Source organism: Triturus cristatus, chromosome 2_2 (assembly GCF_964204655.1).
Source record: "Triturus cristatus chromosome 2_2, aTriCri1.1, whole genome shotgun sequence".
In the NCBI taxonomy this organism is placed as follows: Eukaryota; Metazoa; Chordata; class Amphibia; order Caudata; family Salamandridae; genus Triturus; species Triturus cristatus.
In genome coordinates this window covers 804,849,809-804,872,197 of record NC_140582.1, presented here as the reverse complement: position 1 = coordinate 804,872,197, position 22,389 = coordinate 804,849,809, and the positions used below count along the sequence as shown (strand labels likewise).

Here is a 22,389-nt window from a genome sequence, read left to right as displayed (position 1 = left end):
CTAAGGACTGTATAAATCGTGTGTGTATGCCATATTCTCCCTATGTGTGGGTAGCGGTAGAAATAAAATACTTCTCTTTTGTTATAAAAATCAGTATTTTGCTGGACAATGTTTACTGCTACTGCTTTGCGCATTTTGAGTTCTGAGCCCGTGTTCACTAATCTGTATCGACACCTGCCCCCTGAGGGAGCCTTGGACTGCTTGGAAAACACAAACCTGAGAGTCAAGTGCAGAGGGGGTAGTTGGCCCAATTACTCAGGATCCATAGTAGGCCCGGCCCTGGACATCAGGAGTAAAAGGCCTCTACCCCCACGGTTTGGCCCAGTAGCTGCTGCGTCCCCCGTTGCCCTCTGAAAGGGGTTCTGACAGGTTCTTATATATAAAGAAGTGTTAGATTTCACAAAACTATGCCACATGCACTTCTCGTGCTTGAGACATCCTCAACAGGTTGCCTCAATCACTAAATCTGCCCACAAATAGGACTGAAATGGGGACATATTACAGTCTAAGGCATAGCAACAGAAGGATTCTGTTGTAAGTTGCCACTTGGTATGTTCCGCACCCCCCTCCCTCACACCTCTGTAATGGTATGTCTTGGAACGTTGCTGTGAAGGCAGCTTTGGAATGTTGACAGGCTGCCTTCACCAGAGAGAGATAACCAGCAAGCTGAGGGTGCTAGTACGTTTTTACTGAATAAAGAAGTTTACACTTACCTGAGTTGCTTCATCACTTCATTCTGGCGACGAGGATGACAGCGGCTGTGGCAGGGACAGCGAAGCACCCTTCCCTGTAATTATTGCTGCTTGCTGGGACTTCGAGGCGACGCTATAGCTGCGAGAGGTGTTGCTGTTTTCACTTAATCGCTGCCACCATTTGGTTCCACAATAGAAGCGGTGCGTAATCTGAGGCAGTAGAAGTGCGCAGTGTAAGCAGCTGATCTGACGGAGAATTTAGAAACCTGGCGGCTGCGGCGAAGCTCTGGGGATCCAGCGAGAAGCGTCCGTTTGTTTCCAGGAAGAGAGGAATCCTGGAATAGCTGGCCAAGGAGACGGGGAGATAACACGCTCGGTGCCATTGATCTGCGAGCGGAGCCTCAGGCGTTGGTCAGCGGTGAGGAGGCGGGGTTGGCAACGCGTCTCCCTTACTGCTTTGAAGGATGTGTTAATGCGCATTTGCATCGGACTGGTGAGGAGGACCCGTCATCCACAGGCTTTGTCGAGTGCAGCACCGGGAGTTGAGTCTAAGCTGAGTCGGTTAAGAGGGGAACATCGCTGGCATCGCAGCGGAGCGTCGGTGACGGTGAGTTCCTGTCAGGAATCCCTCGGAAAGCTTCTCACAGAGTATTTACGGTGGCCGCCTCCCAGACTGCCTATTCGAGGTGTTTACAGCCACTTCCTCTTAATACCTCCTCCCTCAGAGCAACGGGAATAGTTTAAGGCAACGGTCCTCACAGAGAAGTGTTCTCCTCACGGCTCGACAGGAAGTTCTCAGCCCAGAGCGCCTATGCTACACCGAGGGGGCTCTGGGAAATCCTCTTGAAGAAAATAGAAAGGGGACTGGACAGAGGGAGTGTTGTGCTGCAGGGAAAACTGCAAATGGTATTGAACTGTTGATACTAGGGCCATGGGTAGAAGATTTTTGCGGTAAACAGCAGTCGGGAGTGCACAGGAAGGAGAAGTAGGTGGTCACAAGCTTTACCCTGCCACCCCTCCTAACGTACCAGAGGGCCAAGCAGGTAGAGATAGAAAGGGGCACCATTTGACGTATTTTCACATAATTCCTGGGGTAGCACTCTGCACCTGTAGTGGGGGGCTCAGGCTTTGTGGATAAAGCTCAGGGATTGGTGCATATCCTTTGAAATATGGCAGGAGCAGGAATGAGCCAACCTCCACCATTTCTGAATGAGTTAGGGGAACCAGAAATCCCCTGGAAAAGATGGGAAGGTATTTTTAAGTCCTACCTGATAGCCATCGGGGGTGGGAACTTCTCAAACTTAAGGAAGCAACACATTCTCTTACATAATTTAGGAACACATGGTAGGAAAATTTTTGAGGATATAACGGGAAGATTAGTGGATGATGAGGTTCCTGAAGAAGAAGAAGGGGTTGATGTGTATGATTACACTTTACGGAAATTAGAGGCACATTTTAAAGTAAAAATCAATGTGGTTCTAGAAAGGCACAAATTTTTCAAAAGAGCACAAAGGAAGGAGGAGAAAGTATCCTCGTACATAGCAGTGTTGAGAGGCATGGCAGCAACTTGCGAGTTTGGGGCGCTTACAGATTCCCTTATCAGGGACCAGTTAGTGAGATGCACTAATGAGGAGAAGGTACAGGAGGAATTGCTCACTAGGAATCCTGATCTGGAGGAAGCGATAAGCATAGCTAAAGGGCTGGAACACACAGCGCTATGTATGAGAGAGATGAAGGTGTCCGAAGAAAGTAAAGAGAAAGTCACGAATAAAGAGACTAGTAAAGAGGAAACAGTATGCAAAGTGGAGAACAAGCAAAAAGAGAGTGTGAGTAATAGGACGGAAGGTTTTAAATGTTTTAGATGTGGGAACCACAATCATCTGGCCAACAATTGGCGGTGTCCTGCAAGGAATGTAGTATGTAGGAGATGCAACAGAAAGGGTCACTTTGCTAAAGCGTGCAATGTAGGTAGTGTGAAGGTGCACATGGTAGAACACAAAGATGAAGAGGTGGGGGAGGAGAAAAGTTTTATTTGCCAAGTAGAGGATGAGTGTACGGAGGATAAAACACAGTACCCCACATGTGAGATAAGCCTGGATGGAGAGATGTTCAAAGTGTACGCTGACTCGTGCTCCCCATTTACCCTGGTAGACAAGAAGGTGTTCAATGAGAAATTTGCTAAGCATAACATCAGGCTAGAGACAGCTGATATAGCGCCAACAGGTTATAATAGAATGCCCATCCCATTGGAAGGGATGGTGAGAATGAGGATTGCCTTCAAAAACAGACACACAGTGGGGAAGGTATATGTAACCAGGGAGGGCTCAAGTCTTTTAGGGTGGAAACACCAGAAGGAGTTGGAGATAAAGCTGGATCCTAACAATCAGGAGCAGGTACTTCTCATAGACCCTCCAGGAGCAGGCTCAGATCTGGTGAAAGAGTTTCCAGAAGTGTTTAATGAGAATCTGGGAGTACTCAAAAATTACATGCACAAAATAGAGCTCAGGGAAGGAGCAACACCTGTGGTGCACAAAACACGCTCAATTCCTCTATTGATGAGGGAACCTTTAAAAATGGAACTAGAGAAATTGGTGGAACAAGGGGTCATACAAGAGATAGAGTGCTCAGCTTGGTTGGCGCCCATTGTTATAACGAGTAAGGATGGAGGCAAGAGCATCAGACTATGTGTGGACTTGAGGGCGTTGAATGCCAACATAGTGGTGGACAGGCATCCTCTACCAAGGATACACAAAATGTTGAGCACCTTGCAGGGTGCAAAGTTGTTTAGCGTGCTCGATCTATCATCAGCCTACCACCAGATCACGCTGCATCCAGAGTCTCAACCATTGACCGCCTTCACCACCCCTTTCGGCAATTATAAATTCTTGAGGATGCCGTTTGGGCTGGCGTCAGCAGCATCAGCGTTTCAGAGAGCAATGCAACATGTATTGAAACATTGCCCTAAGTCCATGTGTTTCCAGGACGACATATTGATCTATGGGTCGAGCGACATAGAGCACAACGAGAATGCAAAAAAAGTACTCACAAAGCTAAAGGAAGTAGGCTTCACCACGAAAGAGAGCAAATGCAGGGTGGGAGTCACCTCTGTGGACTACTTAGGGCACACCATCTCGGAGGAGGGGATAAAGCCCAAAATTGATCTGGTAGAGGCAGTAAGACGGGCTCCCACTCCATCGTGTAAGGAAGAAGTACTATCGTTCTTGGGCCTACCCGAATACATGGCCAGGTTCATCAGGAACTTTGCTATGTTAGCACATCCCCTCAGGGAGATCTTGAAGAAAAACACGCCATTTCAGTGGGAGAAGGACCAAGAACAGGCCTTTGAGAACATAAAAGAGTCCATAGTGTCTGCACCCTTTATAGGCAATTTTGATATAAATAAGGACACGATAATCACAACGGATGCAAGCGGCAAAGGAGTGGGGGCCATGTTGTCGCAGAGGATGGACGATACTGTGAAAGTAGTAGCCTTCGCATCAAGGCCCTTGACCGGAGCCGAAACAAACTATTCCACCATTGAGAAAGAGGCTTTGGCGGTGTTCTGGGCGATAAAACATTTCAGCTTCTACGTTTGGGGCTTGCCATTCGAAGTATGCACAGACCATAAACCGTTGGTCAACTTGTTTGATAACAAGGCCTTAGAAAACATGACTCCCCGCATCGCCAAGTGGGTGTTAGGATTGCAGGGCTACAATTTCAGAACAAAGTATTTACCAGGACAACAGAATAAAGTGGCAGACTTCTTATCCAGAGCCCCAGTAGAGAGTCGGGAAGAAGGAGTCAGTGGCCAGGGGAGTGTCCTGGAAATTAAACTCCCGGCAATAGTGAAAGAACAATGGGACGAACAAATGGAACAGGACAATACACTCCGGGAGGTAAAAAAATGGGTGGTAAAAGGATGGCCAAACAGATGTGGAAATCTACCCGAGCACATACAACCTTTTTGGAATGTACGCAATGAGCTGTCCATTGCTGGAGAGTATCTCCTCAAGGCGGGCAGGATAGTTCCCCCGGAGGGGTTAAGGAAACAGATCATAGACCTAACCCACGAGGGACACCTGGGTAGGAGTCTATGCAAGGCAAGGATGAGAGCAGAATATTGGTTCCCAGCCATGGATTCAAGCATGGAAGAGAAGGTAAAGGAGTGTTACGCGTGTGGGGTAAGCGATAAATCCAAATGTACAAGGCGACCCCCGCTCAGTCCTGTGGAGATTCCCAAGTCTCCGTGGGATAAACTAGGATTCGACATCACAGGCCCTGTCAAGGCAAAGGGGCCACAGCAATGGTACATTCTAGTACTCATCGACTATTACTCTAATTGGGTCACCCACAAATTCGTGTATAACATCAACACCAAAACCATAGTAGAATTCCTGAGTGATGTATTCTCAAAGGAGGGCATACCATCCACGTTGATTACGGACAATGGTGTACAACTGGTGTCGGAGGAAATGAGAGAGTTCCTAAGAGACATGTCCATAAAACACATACGCACCCCATTGTACTGCCCTAGAGCCAACGGCAAGGTGGAGAGAGCTAACCGGATGTTGAAGGAGTGTATCCAACTGGCGGACAAGTCCGGGGGGAACATAGAAGTGGCACTGAGAGACATGCTCTGGTCCTACCACACAACACCCAGCCTTTCCACGGGGCACACCCCCTTCGAACTGTTGAGAGGAAGAAAGGCGGGTTCTAAGTTATCTCCAAATTGGATGAAACCCAAGGATCCGGTGAGGGTCAATCCAGAAGAGTACCGAGGGAAAGTTGAGGCTAGGCAAAGAAGGTACAAAGAGAGATATGACAGCAAATGGGGTGCGAAGGAGAGGTCCTTTAGCAAAGGGGAAAATGTTTGTATTCGTAAACCAGTGAGTCTGGGGGGCAAGGGGGACAAGTACTACGCCCCAGAAAGAATAAGGGAGGTGAAGAGAAATGTGGTCATCTTGGAAGATGGGAGGAAGTGGAGCATGGATCGGGTGGCCCCAAGTTCGAGAGAGACTGAAGTAGAGGAGCATAGGGTTAATCAGGACCTCAGAACCCGAGTAAGGGTGACCCAAGAGGGAAGGGGGCGCAGACAAACCAACCCCCCTAGTTGGCACAAGGATTATAGAATGGTATGAAATGTAGGGGCCCTGCCTGGCTTGCGCTGGGCCACCCCTGCCACCAGTAGGATCCTACCAGTTACTTTTCGTCCTCATGGCAGTTATTTATAGGGGGAAGATGTGTTGTAAGTTGCCACTTGGTATGTTCCACACTCCCCTCCCTCACACCTCTGTAATGGTATGTCTTGGAACGTTGCTGTGAAGGCAGCTTTGGAATGTTGACAGGCTGCCTTCACCAGAGAGAGATAACCAGCAAGCTGAGGGTGCTAGTACGTTTTTACTGAATAAAGAAGTTTACACTTACCTGAGTTGCTTCATCACTTCAGATTCTTTTTTCAGATCCAAGCAGTAAGCTCCACTCCTGGGGGCTTGTGGTCCCTTTAGAGATCATGGGGAAACCGCTGCCTGAGTGTAACAGAAAAAGAAAGCTTAGCTGCGAGGCCCACACATGCAGCATTACTGTTCTGAAGTTGGGTAACTTCCAGCCACACACTCAGTGGCCACTAACACCAATAATGAGCAGCAGGGAAAAAGCAATTGCCACTTATTTTCGCACTCAAAGAGCTCAGCAATACTGCATCAGCATCTCCATAAAGGGTATCAATACACCACAATCGCACGTAAGGAAGCTTCGCCTTCCAATCCCTTCAATGAAAATATGCATTTTGGAAATGTGCGGAGATAAGTGATGAGCCCAAAAGCTAGATCCTGGCCTGTATCCCATTTCTTGAAAGATAATCTTCAATAATGTCTGCCTAGTGGAGCTGAATTGCTGCTACTTGAAAACATAACACAGTTTGATCCTATTTGTTGAATCTTTGGGTATGGCCGGCCCTCACTGCATTGAGAAAGAGAACCAGTATGGGTGGCTCTAGATATGATTAACCCTTCATGCTGCTGGTTGGTGCTTTGGGCAAAGGTCTCGGGCTGATCTGTCCCAATGGTTCAAAGATTGAGAGAGAACAGTCTATACATGTGCTTCAAGCTTTTGCCATTAGAGCTCATTTATTTGGTTGTGGAGAAAGAAAGGTTTGCTTGGAAATAAACCACAGAATATTTACAAGCAATGGCAGCTTAGCCTAACCACGGCTCATGCTCAGTTGGCATCAGTAATACAGCAAAAGAATAAGAACCTAAAGGTCTTCAGATTTGTCCTAGTCTTATAGCAGTTCTTTTCGGTGGCCCATGGGAGAGGTATTGACAGGGTGGACTTCCTATATCACACTACTCTTGTCTTCTTTGCCTCAGTCTGTAAAAGCAGAGGAGCAAGTTGTGTAATGGAGCACCTGTTAATCTCATATACGGAACCCATAGGCCAATCATGACCATTTGTCATGCTGGACGTCCAGCAGTACTGACTTGGGGAAAAGAGTCGTCGTGATCCTGAGGAAGGACCCACTGTGCCCTCACAGTCGGTCGCTCCTTACCTCTGCTCCGCTCTGACGCCGCCTGCTGCCTGCCGCCGCCTGCTGCCTGCCGCCGCCTGCTGCCGCTGCCTCTCTCCCTCAGGTGGGAACACCTCCTGCTCCCCGCCGGACGCTAAGCTTCTTGGCGCCTTTTCCCGCCGCCGCTGCCCCTGGTGAGTCGCTCCTCCCGCCGCTGACCCTAGACCCGCCTCCCCTCGCCTCCCATTGGTCGCCCAGTCTCCCGCCTCCCAGCCGACCCTCCCACCCGGCTACCTACTTAAGGGGACCACGGGGGACCGGTCAGTGTGACCCACTGTGCCCTCAGAGTCGGTCGCTCCTTACCTCTGCTCCGCTCTGACGCCGCCTGCTGCCTGCCGCCGCCTGCTGCCTGCCGCCGCCTGCTGCCTGCTGCCTCTCTCCCTCAGGTGGGAACACCTCCTGCTCCCCACCGGACGCTAAGCTTCTTGGCGCCTTTTCCCGCCGCCGCTGCCCCTGGTGAGTCGCTCCTCCCACCGCTGACCCCAGACCCGCCTCCCCTCGCCTCCCATTGGTCGCCCAGCCTCCCGCCTCCCAGCCGACCCTCCCACCCGGCTACCTACTTAAGGGGACCACGGGGGACCGGTCAGTGTGACCCACTGTGCCCTCAGAGTCAGTCGCTCCTTACCTCTGCTCCGCTCTCACGCCGCCTGCTGCCTGCCGCCGCCTGCTGCCTGCCGCCGCCTGCTGTCTGCTGCCGCTGCCTCTCTCCCTCAGGTGGGAACACCTCCTGCTCCCCGCCGGATGCTAAGCTTCTTGGTGCCTTTTCCCGCCGCCGCTGCCCCTGGTGAGTCGCTCCTCCCGCCGCTGACCCCAGACCCGCCTCCCCTCGCCTCCCATTGGTCGCCCAGCCTCCCGCCTCCCAGCCGACCCTCCCACCTGGCTACCTACTTATGACGCCCCCTCAGCGACCGCGCAGCGGACGCGCGCAGCGGGAGCGCCGATTGTGCGCCGAAGGTGCGCCAAAGGTAAGCCCGTCTGCGCCCGTCCGCGCCTGGACCGCGCCCAGCGCCAGACCCCCTGGCCCCCCGCGTCCGCCAGCCCCCCCGCAGGACCTACGATGCCGCCACACTCATCGCACTCAACACCGCCCGAGCCCCCGGGTGCAACCGAGCATCCCCGCGACGCACCCATGGACCCCTCGCCTGCCGATCCTGCAACTTCTCCTGCCTCTGACCCGGCACCGCACCCATCAGGACGAACAACAGCAACCACCTCAAGTGCATCCTGCTCAACACCCGCTCCGTCCACAGACACGCCGTGGAACTCTGGAACCTCCTCGACACAGCATCTCCAGACGTCGCCTTCCTCACGGAAATCTGGATGAACGACTCCTCAGCCCCCGACATCGCCATAGCCATCCCGGACGGCTACAAGATCATCAGGAAGGATCGCGTCAACCAGACCGGAGGAGGTATCGCCATCGTACACAAGAGCACCATTCGCATCTCGACTGACTCCATCGACGTTCTCAACGCCGCCGAATACCTGCACTTCCAGATCCACACCGACCCCAAGACTACCCTCAGAGGCACCCTCATCTACAGACCCCCGGGACCACGCGAACAATTCTGCGAGGACATCACGGACTTCATCAGCCCTCACGCCCTCCCCTCCGCCGACTACATCCTCCTCGGGGACCTCAACTTCCACCTGGAGAACAACAACGACTGCAACACCACCGCCCTGCTGGACAACCTCGCCAACCTCGGACTCCAGCAACTGGTCAACACCCCCACCCACTACGCCGGCCACACGCTTGACCCCCTCTTCTCATCCAGCAAACACGTCACCTTCAGCCACTCCACCGGACTTCACTGGACTGACCACAGCTGCGTCCACTTCAGCTTCAGAAAGAACACGGTCCACCATCACCTGAAGCAGGTTCCCCACAGAAACTGGAGCAAGATCACCGCCGACCAGCTCGCCACCTCCCTCAGCCAGAGCCCACCTGTCAGGACTACGGACCCTAACACAGCAGCCCTCGACCTCACGCAGTGGCTGACCTCCTGTGCCGACGACCTCGCCCCACTGAAGAACCCACTCATCAGGCCCAGAAGCAAGAAGGCCCCCTGGTTCACCGATGAACTTAAGGACTCCAAGAAGGCCTGCCGCACCTTCGAGAAGGCCTGGCTCCTCAACAAGACCGCCGACAACATGACCGCACTCAAACTCGCCACTCGCAGACATCACCAGCTCATCCGCACCACCAAGAAGAAATCTCTGAAGGAACGACTAGACAAGAACGCCCATGACAGCAAGGAGCTCTTCAACATCGTCAAGGAGTTCTCAAACCCCAGCACCGGCAACAACGACATCACTCCCTCACAGGACCTCTGCGACTCCCTCGCCTCATACTTCCACCGCAAGATCGCCGACATCCACAACAGCTTCGGCATTCCACCCCCGCACCCATCGGTCGAACCTACGCACCCCGCCGCCACCCTCCAGACATGGACCGAGGTGACCCCCGAAGACACGTCACGCATGATGAACACCATCCACTCCGTATCTCCGACCGACCCATGCCCCCATCATGTCTTCAACAAGGCCGCCTCTACCATCGCACCCCACCTCTGAGACATCATCAACACCTCCTTCAACACAGCCACCTTCCCGGAGAGCTGGAAGCACGCCGAGCTCAGCGCTCTGCTGAAGAAACCAACAGCGGACCCGACCGACCTCAAGAACTTCCGCCCCATCTCGCTCCTTCCTTTCCCTGCCAAAGTCATCGAGAAGGTCGTCAACAAGCAACTGGCAGTCTTCCTCGAGACGAACGGATCCCTCGACCCATCGCAGTCCGGATTCAGAGCCAACCACAGCACCGAGACCGCCCTCATCGCAGCCACCGACGACATCCGAGCCCTGCTCGACAACGGTGAAACAGCGGCTCTCATCCTCCTAGACCTCTCCGCAGCATTTGACACTGTCTGCCACCGCACACTAGTCCAACGCCTCAACGACACCGGCATCCAAGGGAAGGCTCTGGAATGGATCATCTCATACCTCTCCGGCAGAACACAGAGAGTACGCCTCCCTCCGTTCCGCTCCGAGGCCACCGAAGTCATCTGCGGCGTCCCGCAAGGATCGTCGCTCAGCCCCACTCTCTTCAACATCTACATGAAACCCCTCGCTGCCATCGCACGCCAACACAACCTCAACATCATTTCCTGCGCCGATGACACCCAGCTGATTCTCTCCCTCTCCAGAGACCCCGACACCGCCAAAGCCAGCCTACACGAAGGGATGACAGACGTCGCTGAATGGATGAACATCAGCCGCCTGAAATTGAACACGGACAAGACAGAAGTCCTCCTCCTGGGACCATCGCCCTCCGCATGGGACAACTCCTGGTGGCCTCCGGCACTAGGCACCGCACCCAAACCAACGGACCACGCACGCAACTTGGGCGTCATCCTGGACTCCTCCCTATCGATGGCCAGACAAGTCAACGCCGTCTCCTCAGCTTGCTTCCACAACCTCCGCATGCTCCGGAAGATCTTCCGATGGATCCCGACCGAGACCAGGAAGACGGTCACCCAGGCTCTCGTCACCAGCAGACTAGACTACGGAAACACCCTCTACGCCGGTACAACAGCCAAGCTTCAGAAAAGACTTCAGCGTATCCGGAACGCCTCCGCCCGACTCATCCTGGACGTCCCCCGACGCAGCCACATCTCGTGCCACCTGAGAGACCTGCACTGGCTCCCTGTCAACAAGAGGATCACGTTCAGACTCCTCACCCACGCACACAAATCCCTCCACGACCTGGGCCCAGGGTACCTCAACGACCGCCTCACCTTCTACACGCCCACCCGCCAGCTACGTTCCGCGAACCTCGCCCTTGCCGTCGTCCCTCGCATCCAGAGAGCCACCGCCGGAAGAAGATCCTTCTCCTACCTGGCGGCTAAGACTTGGAACTCCCTACCCGTCCACCTGCGGCTGACCCAGGACCACCTGGCCTTCAGGAAACAGCTCAAGACCTGGCTGTTCGAGCAGTAGCAGACCCCCTTCCCCAAGCGCCTTGAGACCCTTCCGGGTGAGTAGTGCGCGATATAAATTCCATGATTGATTGATTGATTGATTGAAGGGAGGGGAGTTCCTGAGTGCGGTGTCAGGCGTCTGAACTGAGGTTCAATATTCTACATGTAGTGGCAAATAAGCCGCCTCCAATCAGGAAAGAAGTGTAGCTCATGGAGGTTGCAGGCTTGTAACATGGAGTTATTCAGGAAACTGCACACATGTAGAAATGTTTCCAAAGTGGTTTATTTCCAGATACAGGACCCACAACAGCTTGCCACAAGAGCAGGACAGTAAATGCATCACAAGCCCCACATTCTAGAATACCCCAACATAATGACCGAAGTCCATTCTAATGTTCAAGACACATATACTGTCAAGAGGCACTCACCGGTGCTCCAGATTGTTTCACCTTGAGGACTGACTTGTCTGGATGACGATTATTTCCCCAGATCACCTAGAAACTAGCAGCGTGACACCAAGATTAGAAAACTTAGTGTCACTCCGAAAGTCTCCAGGGGGAAAAGGGTTGGGACAGAGAGACAAGAGAAAACAATGAAGATTCAAGAAGTCTTCACTGGAAGACAGGGACTCGGCTGGGTTAATTGTGGGCTGGATGTAGGGACAGGAATGCAACTGAGAATTCTGGAGTAAAGTGAACCTTTCACTAGATACCTAAAATACAGAAGCGAACAATGTGTAATTCTACTAACAAATCTCTTAACTTTTCATGAACTGTAATCACAATTATTCATTAGTCTTACCTAACACTTGTTTTGAACTGTGTACTGGTTTACAGATTGTTCTATTAATCTAGTTTTCAGGGAGCAATCTGGAAAGAATGCTCCTGCCTCGAGTGGTCGCTCCCCTGCCTGCTTGCTGCTGAAAGGCGGTATTGTGCTACAAAGCTGAGTGATTCATTGATTGTAATAGCGCCATAGCGTTTCAGCGTTTCAGAGTTGCGGTACTTTATATTTGCATAGCGAAAAGATTTTAGAGCGTGTGAGCATTTAATTATTTATTTAAACAGCGCCAGGAATCATTATCATTTCCCACCGCCTGGTCACTGCTTCACCGGATGCTTGCTTGGTCGCTCCATTACTTTCCTGCATTGTGTAATTGACATCGTGTGCTATCGGCGCCCTGCTCTGCCCTCCCCTCCATTTTGGCTCTGTTACTGTTGTTGTTGTTCCCTTGAGCCCGCCACGCCTCCCAGCTGAGCCGCCCTCGCCCCTTCCCCTCCACTATCCATATATGACAGTTGTTCCCGCGCGCAGCGTTCACGCGCAGCGACCGCGCCCAACCCGCGCCGAAGGTGCGCCAAAGGTAAGCCCGTCTACGCCCGTCCGCGCCTGGACCGCGCCCAGCGCCAGACCCCCTGCCCCTCGCGCTGCCCAGCCCCCCCGCATTACCTACGATGCCGCCTCCCTCCTAGCCCTTAACCCCGGTCGCGCCCCCAACTGCGTCCAAGCCGCCCCTGGACAAACTCACGGTCCTTTCTCCTGCTTCTCCTGCAAATTCAGCGGCACCAACAACATCTCCACTACGACCACACCACAGATACCCGACCCCAACCACCTACAATGCATCTTGCTCAACACCCGATCGGTCCACAGGCACGCCATCGACCTATGGAATCTACTAGACACCACTTCTCCGGACATCGCCTTCCTTACGGAAACATGGATGAACGCTTCCTCCGCACCAGACATCACCATTGCCATCCCTGAAGACTATAAGATCACTCGCAAAGACCGTACCAGCCACACAGGAGGAGGAATCGCCATCGTCCATAAGAAATCCATCCGCATCTCAACCAGCTCCGACGCCAACCTCGCCAACTCCGAACACCTTCACTTCCAGATCCACACCGACCCCAAGACCACACTCAGAGGCACACTCCTCTACAGGCCACCAGGACCCCGCGCAAAATTCAGTGAAGACATCACGGACTTCATCACCCCACACGCGCTCCCCTCCAAAGAATACATCCTTCTGGGAGACCTAAACTTTCACCTCGAAAAGATCAACGACCACAACACCGCCACCCTCGTGGACAACCTCGCCAACCTCGGACTTAAACAACTGGTCACTTCCCCCACCCACATCGCAGGTCACACACTCGACCCCATCTTCACCTCCAGCAATCATGTCTCCTTCAGCCACACTACGGATCTCATCTGGACTGACCACAGCTGCGTCCACTTCACCTACAACAAGCCCAAACCCACCAACCACCTCCAACCAACTCTGCAAAGAAACTGGAACAAAATCACCACGGACCAAATCTCCGCATTACTCCTTCAAAACACCCCAGCCCTCTCTTCTAACGTTAACGAAGCCGCCGCCAACCTCACCCTATGGCTATCCAACACCGCTGATACCTTAGCTCCACTGAAAAAACGTCAAAACAAACCCGGCAACAAGAAGGCCTCATGGTTCAACGATGAGCTTAAGAAATCCAAGAAACTCTGCCGCTCCCTCGAAAAGGCCTGGAAAAAAGACCCTACCACCAGCACCAAGGACGCCTTCAAAAACGCCACCCGTACTCACCACCAACTAATCCGAAAAGCCAAGAAAACAGCATTCAAGGATCGACTTGACAACAACGCCCACAACAGCAAGGAACTTTTCAACATCGTCAAGGAATTCTCCAATCCCTCGGCCAACTCCAACGACATCACCCCCTCTCAAACCCTCTGCGACTCCCTAGCCTCATTTTTCCACAACAAGATTGCAGACATCCACAACAGCTTTGACAACCAACCCGGAAACCAACCCACCCCACCATCTGCTGTACACCTTCCCCCCGTGAACACCCTTAACGCCTGGAACCCAATCTCCACTGAGGACACCATCCGCCTGATGAATTCCATCCACTCAGGATCCCCCACAGACCCATGCCCTCACCACGTCTTCAACAAAGCAGACTCCGTCATAGCACCGCACCTCCGAGACGTCATCAACTGCTCCTTCAACTCCGCTACCTTCCCAGAAGACTGGAAACACGCTGAACTCACTGCCCTCCTGAAAAAACCCACAGCAGACCCCACCGAACTCAAAAATTACCGCCCCATCTCGCTTCTTCCATTTCCGGCCAAAGTCATCGAGAAAGCTGTCAACAACCAGCTCGCCGCCTTCCTCGAAGCCAACAAATCCCTCGACCCCTCACAATCTGGCTTCCGAGCAAAACACAGCACTGAGACCGCCCTCATCGCAGCAACAGACGACATTCGAACTCTACTGGACAATGGAGACACAGTCGCCCTCATCCTCCTTGACCTCTCTGCAGCATTCGACACAGTCTGCCACAGCACCCTTTTACAGCGCCTCAGAAACATCGGGATCCAAGGAAAAGCACTTGATTGGATCACCTCGTTCCTCACCGGAAGAACCCAGAGAGTCCGCCTTCCACCATTCAAGTCCGAGGCCTATGAAGTCATCTGCGGCGTACCACAAGGATCCTCACTCAGTCCCACCCTCTTCAACGTATACATGAGCCCCCTCGCGGCCATCGCACGCCATCACAACCTCAACATCATCTCTTACGCGGATGACACCCAACTTATCCTTTCTCTCACCAATGACCCCAGCACCGCCAAAACTAACCTACACGAAGGAATGAAAGAAGTTGCCGAATGGATGAAACACAGCCGTCTGAAACTGAACTCAGACAAAACTGAAGTACTCATTCTAGGTACGTCCCCCTCTTCATGGGACGACTCCTGGTGGCCGGAAGCCCTCGGAAAAGCACCCATCCCGACGGACCACGCACGGAACCTAGGCGTCATCCTGGATTCCTCACTCTCAATGAACAGACAAGTCAGCGCCGTATCCTCTTCCTGCTTCAACATTCTTCGCATGCTCAGAAAAACATTTCGCTGGATCCCCACCGAAACAAGGAAAACTGTCACCCACGCTCTGGTCACGAGCCGACTGGACTACGGAAACACCCTCTACGCAGGTACTACCGCAAAACTCCAGAAGAAACTCCAACGAATCCAAAACGCCTCAGCCAGAATCATATTAGACATCCCACGCAACGAACACATCTCTGGTCACCTCAAAGACCTCCACTGGCTACCCGTCAATAAGAGGATCACTTTCAGACTGCTTACCCACGCACACAAATCACTCTACGACATCGGACCAGAATGCCTCAACTCACGTCTGTCCTTTTACACCCCCTCCCGCCAACTACGCTCTTCCAGCCAAGCCCTCGCCACTATCCCTCGCATCAACAAGACCACCATGGGAGGCAGATCCTTTTCTTACCTGGCTGCTAAAACATGGAACTCTCTCCCCGCATACCTTCGCCTCACCCAGAACCTCCTAGCATTCAGAAAGCAACTTAAAACCTGGATATTTGAAAGGTAATCCTCCTCCCCTTCCTAAGCGCCTTGAAACCCTATGGGTATGTAGTGCGCTATATAAGTTTTGTGACTTGACTTGACTTGAATATGATCCACGGGCGGTGCGTCCATTAGGGCGTTTGGCGTTGCCCCACCACTGAGCATTGCCGGCCCGTCAGCCCGTCACGCTGTAACTCTGACTCACTCAATTTAATTATCTAATCCCTGTATCCCAAGCCGCCAGAGCTGGAGGCAGTCGGCTTAAGGGGGCGGGGCAACACTTCACTACAGGAGTTCAGCTGCAAGTTGACATCCACCATAACACGTATCAGGTGGTGGGAGGAGCGCACAGCAAGAGTGCGCATGTTCTGTTTAGGGCTTAAACATTTTGCGACCAGCCCTGAACATGTGCACACTAGGCTGCTCATTAGAAGAGCGAGGGTTGTTCCATGCCGCTCTTCTAATGAGCAGCCTAGCGCGCATGTTCGGGCTGGTCGCAAAAAATAATAAACCCTAAACAGAACATGCGCACTACTGCTCAAGCCAATCCTGGCGCTGCTGCTGGAGCAGCGTTTGGATTGGCTGAGAGCAGGCGGTACTTGCAAGGCGCCAACGCGGTAGTCGGACCCTGGCCCAGAAGGACTCGCAGAGGCGGCGGCGCGGATCCGGTAAGTTTAGTTTGTTTAATAATGGTAGTGCTTTATTTTAATCTCCCCCTCGCGTGACCCCCCAACACCTCCTCCACCCCCCCCCCCCGCAAGTATTAGAGCGCGAGCCGCGACTGCTGCATTGTTATGTTATTTATGTGCTTTGCATTTGTTCTTTCTCTTCCCACTCTTGGAATTACAGAGTTTGGGTTCCGGAACTCGTATGATCGGAATGGGTTCAGCACTTACCTGCTGTTGTTGGTTTCTGTCGGCTATGATTCCTGTAAATGTTTTCAATAACTACGCGTTCATCTCTGGTCTTACTCTTAATGGCATGTTACTAGGCCTCCACACACAGGTTTGACCGCTCAGTGGTTGTTGACACACTGGGTGTGCATTGTCACCCTTGTTCTGGGCTGTCTTGATAGTGGATGAAAGCACGTGTCTGGGCTGTCTGAGTTTGCATTTCTGCACAACTATGGGAGGCTCGAAAATCAGTGCCAGGGAGGCAATGGGGTTGACTGTCACATGCACACATGTTCTTGCTGGCCATGCTGTCTCGTGGCGTGTGGACTCGAGACGATCATTTTTTCCCTCACTTGAATCCCCCAGGAATGTTCCGCTGTTGTTTTTCCTCAAGAACACGACGTTGATTCCATGCTCCTAAATGACTACAGCTGAGTTCCACATTTCAGGTCAGGAAAAGCTGACGCTTTCATTGCAGATCCGTCCATTGTATCAGGCGGCAGCTGAGTGTGTCCTTTTCAGTTTTAATGAGACAGGAGGCAAGTTCAAACCTCAAAATATAAATACTTTAATATGGTACGAAAAAAGAAAGAGGAAATATTTTATGGGATGAGGATTCACTTGGGTGACGGTATCAGCAAGATGAGATCTTTAAACTGGAATTGCATAAATGTGTTTATTTCAGTTCAAAGGGCAGTTAATCAGTCTGTGCCAACCTGGGTTAAAGATCTTTAAAAAATGCATGTCCACTCTTTTAAATAGCGTCCTATCTTATTTTTTTCTGTCGTTCTTTTCTTTTTTTCACTTTCACCTACTTCTAAGTTTTTTCAGGGCAGAGAGCACTGTGCACAAGAGAGAAGGAAGAGGGGTACAGAGCGCAGGGAGCAATGTACACGGGAGGGATGGAAGAGGAGTACTGAGGGCAGAGAGCCCTGTGCATGGGAGAGATGGAAGAGGGGTACTGAGGACAGAGAACCCTGTGCACACGAGCAGGGCCGGACTGGCCGTAGCGGGCACCGGGCAATCCCCCGGTGCGCCGCACGGGAGGGGGCCGGTTTTTGGGCACCTGGGGCCGTTTTTGTTACAGGGCCGTTTTTGCAGCATAGCTTTGCCAGGGCCGGTTTTGGTTCCCAGTCCGGACCTGCACAGGAGAGATGGAAGAGGGGTACTGAGGGCAGAGAGCCCTGTGCATGGGAGAGATGGAAGAGGGGTACTGAGGGCAGAGAGCCCTGTGCACAGGAGAGATGGAAGAGGGGTGCTGAGGGCAGAGAGCCCTGTGCACAGGAGAGATGGAAGAGGGGTACTGAGGGCAGAGAGCCCTGTGCACAGGAGGGATGGAAGAGGGGTACTGAGGGCAGAGAGCCCTGTGCACAAGAGAGAAGGAAGAGGGGTACTGAGTGCAGGGAGCAATGTGCACGGGAGGGATGGAAGAGGGGTACTGAGGGCAGCGAGCCCTGTGCACAGGAGGGATGGAAGAGGGAGGGTACTGAGGGCAGAGAGCCCTGTGCACAGGAGAGATGGAAGAGGGGTACTGAGGGCAGAGAGCCCTGTGCACGGGAGGGATGGAAGAGGGGTACTGACGGCAGAGAGCCCTGTGCATGGGAGAGATGGAAGAGGGGTACTGAGGGCAGGGAGCCCTGTGCACAGGAGAGATGGAAGAGGGGTACTGAGGGCAGAGAGCCCTGTGCACAGGAGAGATGGAAGAGGGGTACTGAGGGCAGAGAGCCCTGTGCACAGGAGAGATGGAAGAGGGGTACTGAGGGCAGAGAGCCCTGTGCACAGGAGAGATGGAAGAGGGGTACTGAGGGCAGAGAGCCCTGTGCACAGGAGAGATGGAAGAGGGGTACTGAGGGCAGAGAGCCCTGTGCACAGGAGAGATGGAAGAGGGGTACTGAGGGCAGAGAGCCCTGTGCATGGGAGAGATGGAAGAGGGGTACTGAGGGCAGAGAGCCCTGTGCATGGGAGAGATGGAAGAGGGGTACTGAGGGCAGAGAGCCCTGTGCATGGGAGAGATGGAAGAGGGGTACTGAGGGCAGAGAGCCCTGTGCATGGGAGAGATCGAAGAGGGGTACTGAGGGCAGAGAGCCCTGTGCATGGGAGAGATGGAAGAGGGGTACTGAGGGCAGAGAGCCCTGTGCACAGAAGAGATGGAAGAGGGGTACTGAGGGCAGAGAGCACTGTGCCCAGGAGGGATGGAAGAGGGGTACTGAGGGCAGAGAGCCCTGTGCATGGGAGAGATGGAAGAGGGGTATTAAGGGCAGCAAGCCCTGTGCACAGGAGAGATGGAAGAGGGAGGGTACTGAGGGCAGAGAGCCCTGTGCACAGGAGAGATGGAAGAGGGGTACTGAGGGCAGAGGACCCTGTGCACAGGAGAGATGGAAGAGGGGTACTGAGGGCAGAGAGCCCTGTGCACAGAAGAGATGGAAGAGGGGTACTGAGGGCAGAGAGCACTGTGCCCAGGAGGGATGGAAGAGGGGTACTGAGGGCAGGGAGCCCTGTGCACAGGAGAGATGGAAGAGGGGTACTGAGGGCAGAGAGCCCTGTGCACAGGAGAGATGGAAGAGGGGTACTGAGGGCAGAGAGCCCTGTGCACAGGAGAGATGGAAGAGGGGTACTGAGGGCAGAGAGCCCTGTGCACGGGAGAGATGGAAGAGGGGTACTGAGGGCAGAGAGCCCTGTGCATGGGAGAGATGGAAGAGGGGTACTGAGGGCAGAGAGCCCTGTGCATGGGAGAGATGGAAGAGGGGTACTGAGGGCAGAGAGCCCTGTGCATGGGAGAGATGGAAGAGGGGTACTGAGGGCAGAGAGCCCTGTGCATGGGAGAGATCGAAGAGGGGTACTGAGGGCAGAGAGCCCTGTGCATGGGAGAGATGGAAGAGGGGTACTGAGGGCAGAGAGCCCTGTGCACAGAAGAGATGGAAGAGGGGTACTGAGGGCAGAGAGCACTGTGCCCAGGAGGGATGGAAGAGGGGTACTGAGGGCAGAGAGCCCTGTGCATGGGAGAGATGGAAGAGGGGTATTAAGGGCAGCAAGCCCTGTGCACAGGAGGGATGGAAGAGGGAGGGTACTGAGGGCAGAGAGCCCTGTGCACAGGAGAGATGGAAGAGGGGTACTGAGGGCAGAGGACCCTGTGCACAGGAGAGATGGAAGAGGGGTACTGAGGGCAGATGATCAGACTAATGTTCTTATCCTTACATCAGTCGCTGTGCTTAAGCGGGATCTCTCTCACTTAATTTATTTATGTATTTAATTGAATTGTTGTGCGCTGACTTTTGGCTGGTGGCCTCTTTGTAATGCTGTTTTGGATATTAAGTCTAGGTGTATTTCATGTGTAACCAAAACCCCTACATACGCACAGGATGAGAAAAATCTGACAGGCTCAGGTCACTTGTTCTTTACTCAGTTCACAGAGCTCCTCTTAACATTTTTCAGGGACTTTTTCCTTGCATGGGATGGGAGGTATCCTGTGAGTTTTGTAGAGGGCTAGAAAAGCCTTCTTGAAGAGGCAGGTTTTCATTTTATCCTTTGGCACTGCCAGGTGGGAAGGATCCCAAGTTCTGGGCAAAAAGCATTCCAGGGCTGTTCTTCACACCTTCACACCTTCTAGTTTGCTTGAAAATGTACCATTTGCCCACTCTTTTTTCAAACGTTTCCCCGGGGGAGAACTCCCCCGAATCCCCCGTAGGTGGTTCAGGTTCGCTCGCCGTAGTGAAGTACGACAATTGTTTTACGCTTCACCACTTTCAAATGTCACCAGCCGCCACTGATATGATCATCAATATTTCTAATAATAATCAAAACAATGATCAATACAATTTTATCATAGTACGTTGCTGCAAGGGTACCTTAATCCTTCTTTTACATTGACTGGATTAGATGCTACGAATCATCTTTAGTTTCTTAATTTCAATTAAATCTGACCAAAAAATAATGAGGGTTAAATAACAAAGAAAAAATAATTAAACAAATAGGTACAGTAATTCTATGATGTCTATTCAATTGTCCTTAAAGGTCTCTAGCTTGAAAATAATGCACCACTTACAGTGTTTTGACAAAGAGCCAAAATGAAATAAAGTCACAAGTCTCTGTTTCCTAATTCCAATTATTATCAGGAAATACGGTAGCTCCTTATCGTCGTGCTCCTGAACTTGATTCCTTCTTAAGTTCAACTTAATTGGTTCTTGCACAGTCGTTTAAATCCCAGAGAATGCGTATCTTGAAGATAACAAATGTCTAAAACACTCACTGAGGTCTTTTGTTTGGAAATACCTTTGTTTTAATCTTTTTGTGCCCTTCTTTTACAGGATATACGGGAGCGTGTTGTGTCCTACTTTAATGTCGATTTGTCATTTTGTTTGGTTGTACCTTTAAGGTGAGAGTGTGCGTGCATTGAATGTCACTAGGTGAGTGACATTCGGATTCTGGCAGTAGCAGTTAGTCTTGGAAATGAAGTGGAGGTGTATCCTGGCGCTCACCTGTTCTTGTATATGTTAACTGGAATAAAGAGCTTGTGAACTACTACAAGGCATTCTTAGCTTCACTACAAATTGGCGACGAGGATGGGATTTGGAGAGGCAGCGTGCAAAGGACTTTAAAAAAAAAAAAAAAGTGCCATGAGGGGCATTTTGGAATTGTCAGGACGAAGTTGATTGTGAAGGGGATGTTCTGGTGGCCTGGAGTTGACAATGAGATTGAATGTTTTGTGAAGAGTTGTCCGGTTTGTTGCTCGGCGGACAAGTCTCTTAAAACTTTAAGACCTACAATGAGTGAAGGATTGATTCCTGGTTTGCCATGGGATACTATTGCGGTGGACATTTTTGGACCGGTGGGTGAATTGAAAGAGTATGGGTTGGTGGCTATAGATTTGTTTACCAAGTGGCCAGTGGTGGAAATTGTGGAGAAGGCGGATACTCAGTCCGTTTTAAGATTTTTAGATAACATCTTTGTGATGGAGGGTTTACCGGGTTGCATTCTTACGGACAATGGGGTGCAATTTCTTTCAAATATGGCTAAGGAGTATTTTAAAAGGTGTGGGATTAAACACAAAACCACTGCGCTGTACAATCCAAGTGGGAATGGTACGGTGGAACGTGTTAATAGGGTGATTAAAGGAGTCATACAGGCATCAATGAACAAAAATCTGGATTGGAGGATACAAGTACAAAAAGCTGTGTGGTCATACAGAATTACTTCTCAAGTTCAAGCTGGTTTGTCTCCTTTTGTCATGATGAGGGGTAGAACGCCATGGAGTAAGTACAACCCAAATTGGTTAGTACAAAGTGAAGTGCATCATTGGTCTCCTAGCGATGTACGGGGAAGATTGGAAGAAGTACATTCAAAGGCAAAGGTTTATTATGACAGGGTCCATGGTGCTAAGGAGGTGAATATTGAGGTTGGTGATTGGGTACGAGTCAGGAAACCGTTCAAAGTTGTTAAAGGAGAGATCAAATTTGAAGCACCCAAGCAAGTAATGGAAGTATTGAGGACTTCTGTAAGATTAAATGATGGAAAAGTGTGGAATTTGAAAGACATAGCTGTGATTGGCAGTCAGGATGGAGGTAATCATGTGAAGGATCAAAGGGAAGATTTTGACTGGGTGGAGGATTATTTTGAGAATAGTAATCTACAGTCGCAGCTAGCTGCGGAAGATGTGCGGGACTGTGAGGTGGCTCAGGAGGATGAATTACTTCATGGGGGTGCCAAGGGTACTTCTTCTGTTACAGAGGGGGAAGGGTCTGTGATGCGTCGGTCAGTCACGGTACCCCCACAGGGAAGTGTCACGGTACCTCCACAGGGAAGTGTCATTTCAGGTGAAGGTTGCATAGGGAAAAGGAAAAGGATTTAGCCAAGTTGGCTCAAGGAGTATATTG

At 51.8% G+C, this 22,389-nt stretch overlaps 1 long non-coding RNA gene across 2 annotated transcripts in view; it reads right to left on the bottom strand.

The window, feature by feature from the left end:
* LOC146862801 (uncharacterized) overlaps nt 1-22,389 on the bottom strand; it is an 82,114-nt gene that overhangs the window by 51,478 nt on the left and 8,247 nt on the right. For both annotated transcript variants that reach the window (XR_014978178.1, XR_014978179.1), the window contains exon 2: nt 6,117-6,217. This is a non-coding gene — a long non-coding RNA (uncharacterized LOC146862801). The remainder of the gene's footprint in view (nt 1-6,116; nt 6,218-22,389) is intronic.